General features: G+C 40.8%; 1 protein-coding gene across 1 annotated transcript in view; it reads left to right on the top strand.

Annotated features, from left to right (window-relative positions):
* SCEL (sciellin) overlaps positions 1-3,798 on the top strand; it is a 144,419-nt gene that overhangs the window by 20,354 nt on the left and 120,267 nt on the right. The window lies entirely within an intron of this gene.

A 3,798-nucleotide genomic window follows, 5' to 3' on the forward strand; every position in this document is an offset into this window, starting at 1 on the left:
ACCACCCACAATCTCCCTTTCAAATATGCCAGCTTTTTTTCCCCAGTTTTATTGAGAAATAACTGACATACAACACTGTGCATGTTTAAGGTGTACAGTGTGATGGTTTGATTTACATATATTGTGATCACCCCAATAGGTTTAAATGATATCCACCTATCATCTCATATAACATCCTTATGTCAATAAAAAGAAAAGAAAAAAATTCTTCTTTTGATGAGAACTCTTAGGATCTATTCTCTTAACAACTTTCCTATATATCATACAGGAGTGTTAACTATAGTCGTCATGTTATACTTTACATCCCTAGGACTTATTTATCTTATAACTCCATTGTCCTTTGTTGAATGATATTTTAACTGGATATAAAATAAATTGGTCTAAAGGGCAAAAAACCCAAAAAGGTAAGTTTGTACCTTTTTCCCACCTTCCTCCAATCCACCTGATTCCCCTGCCTCTGGTAACCACAAGTCTGATCTCTTTTTCAAGTAGGCTCTCTTACGGTCTTGAATAACTGGGTAATGTTTTGATGACGGAGCTCAGATATTAGAGGGCAAGCTACTTCAGGTAATACATTTTAACAGAGTCCTACTACAGGGAATTCCTGCCCTGTGTGTAATGACTGCAGTGTGGCCAAGTGTCACCATGCTCCTGAAACCAGCCTGCATCTCGGATGCCTCCTCTGCTCTGTGCATTGTGCTACTTCCAAGTACAGACTCAAAGGCCACGTCTTGAGGCCTCAGTCTGTGTTCTTGTGGTCGTTCCTCTTTCAGCTTCCCCTGCATGGCCTCGCATTTTTGCCTGTGCTAAGTTCCATTTATCTAGTAGGCATGAAGGGGAGCTAGACTTTGGTGGTGCAATATTCTCCATGTGGCAAAATGTGATGGCAGAAGTGATTTTTGCATGTTGAAGAGAACACTGTGCCGGTGAATCATGATGCAAATGGAAAACAAGCATTCGTGAACCTCAGTGCTTTTGAAATTTTCTTCTTTTCTTTGCCTGCTCCTAGGACTATGCCTGGTATAGGGTAGCTGCTCAGTGTTTGTTGATGGGCTGTCTGACGGTCATGGTGATGCTATAGTCCTCCTGGAGAGAAATGGCTGATTCTCTCTATTTTCTCCTGCAGTCGGAATTTTGGTTGTATCTACAGTCTCAGAAAATACGACCACCTTTCTCTTAGACCCAAATTTCACACACCCCCACCCCGATTCTGTATCTGTTAAGAAAGGTTGGAAGGGAAATTTAAGGTCAGTTAGTTCAATCTCCTACCCAGTCCAAGAATCGTTCCTCTGACACGTTAGGCATAATTCAGGACCACTGAAGCCAGCAATACGACTCTCACTTTGGTGATATGCCTTGACTAGCTCTCAGGGATTGCAGTGAGCTGAAATCTGCTTTGATTTACTCCCATCCCACCTTAGTTCAGTCCTGTGATGCCTCAGAGAATAGATCAGCTTCAAGAATTTAAAGGAGGGCTTCCCCGGTGGCGCAGTGGTTGGGAGTCCGCCTGCCGACGCAGGGGACGCGGGTTCGTGCCCCGGTCCGGGAGGATCCCACGTGTCGCGGAGCGGCTGAGCCCGTGAGCCATGGCCGCTGGGCCTGCGCGTCCGGAGCCTGTGCTACGCGGCGGGAGAGGCCGCAGCGGTGAGAGGCCCGCGTACTGCAAAAAAAAAAAAAAAAAAAAAAAAGAATTTAAAGGAGTCTCCTGTCCTTATCCCTTACTTTCCTTCTCTAGGCTATATTACTCTCCTCTGAACAGCTTCATTTTTGATCCTTAACTTAGTCTTTTTGACAGTCCTTAGCTATCTCTACCAATTAAAATTATGTCCTGGTAATGTGAAGACACCTTTCTAATTGGATATATATGTGTGTGTGTGTGTGTGTGTGTGTGTGTGTGTGTGTGTGTATACACACACACACACACATAAATATATATGCATCTATATAAAATTGAGGTTAGCATTGCTGTGGTGTTCATTTATATTTTCAATATTCTTGCTTATCAGAGTTTCCTATCATACAGTTTTTCTTTAAAACCGTATTTTGAGTAGAGCACAAGATTGTTGTTATTTTTATTATGAAATGTTTCAGAAATGCAGAAAAATAAAGACAGAGAGGTGTTTTGATGATAAGCAACCATGAGCTTAACATCTAGATTCAACAAAAGTTATTATTTTCCAGATTTCCTTCAGACTTTTTTTTTAACATCTTTATTGGAGTATAATTTCTTTACAACGGTGTGTTTGTTTATGCTTTATAACAAAGTGAATCAGCTATACATACACGTATGTTCCCATATCTATTCCCTCTTGTGTCTCCCTCCCTCCCACCATACCTATCCCACCCCTGTAGGTGGTGACAAGGCACCAGGCTGATCTCCCTGTGCTATGTGGCTGCTTCTCACTAGCTATTGGATTTACACTGGATAGTGTATACATGTCCATGCCACTCTCTCACATTGTCCCAGCTTACCCTTCCCCCTCCCCATGTCCTCAAGTCCATTCTCTAGTAGGTCTGCGTCATTATTTCTGTCCTGCCCATAGGTTCTTCATGACCATTTTTTTTTTGATTCCATATATATGTGTTAGCATACGGTATATGTTTTTCTCTTTCTGACTTACTTCACTCTGTATGACTGACTCTAGGTCCATCCACCTCACTACAAATAACACAATTTCGTTTCTTTGTATGGCTGCATAATATTCCATTGTATATATGTGCCACATCTTCTTTATCCATTCATCTGTCGACGGACACTTAGGTTGCTTCCATGTCCTTGCTATTGTAAATAGAGCTGCAATGAACATTGTGGCACATGACTCTTTTTGAATTATGGTTTTCTTAGGGTATATGCCCAGTAGTGGGATTGCTGGGTCATATGATAGTTCTATTTTTAGTTTTTTAAGGAACCTCCATACTGCTCTCACAGTGGCTGTATCAATTTACATTCACACCAACAGTGCAAGAGGGTTCCCTTTTCTCCACACCTTCTCCAGCATGTATTGTTTGTACATTTTTTGATCATGGCCATTCTGACTGGTGTGAGATGATATCTCATTGTAGTTTTGATTTGAATTTCTATAATGATTAATGATGTGGAGCATTCTTTCGCATGTTTGTTGGCAATCTGTATGTCCTCTTTGGAGAAATGTCTATTTAGGTCTTCTGCCCATTTTTGGATTGGATTGTTTGTTTTTTTGATGTTGAGTTGCATGAGCTGGTTGGAAATTTTGGAGATTAATCCTTTGTTAGTTGCTTCATTTGCAAATAATTTCTCCCATTCTGAGGGTTGTCTTTTGGTCTTGTTTATGGTTTCCTTTGCTGTGTGAAAGCTTTGAAGTTTCATTAGGTCCCATTGGTTTATTTTTGTTTTAATTTCCATTTCTCTAGGAGGTGGGTCAAAAAGGATCTTGCTGTGATTTATGTCATAAAGTGTTCTGCCTACGTTTTCCTCTAAGAGTTTGATAGTGTCTGGGCTTACATTTAGGTCTTTAATCCATTTTGAGTTTATTTTTGTGTATGGTGTTAGGGAGTGTTCTAATTTCATTCTTTTACATGTAGCTGTCCAGTTTTCCCAGCACCACTTAATGAAGAGGCTGTCTTTTCTCCACTGTATATTCTTGCCTCCTTTATCAAAGATAAAGTGACCATATGTGTGTGGGTTTATCTCTGGGCTTTCTATCCTGTTCCATTGATCTATCTTTCTGTTTTTGTGCCAGTACTATACTGTCTTGATCACTGTAGCTTTCTCGTATAGTCTGAAGTCAGGGAGCCTGATTCCTCCAGCTCCGTTTTTCT

This window comes from Lipotes vexillifer, unplaced genomic scaffold (genome assembly GCF_000442215.2).
Source record: "Lipotes vexillifer unplaced genomic scaffold, Lipotes_vexillifer_v1.1 scaffold19, whole genome shotgun sequence".
Lineage (NCBI taxonomy): Eukaryota > Metazoa > Chordata > Mammalia > Artiodactyla > Lipotidae > Lipotes > Lipotes vexillifer.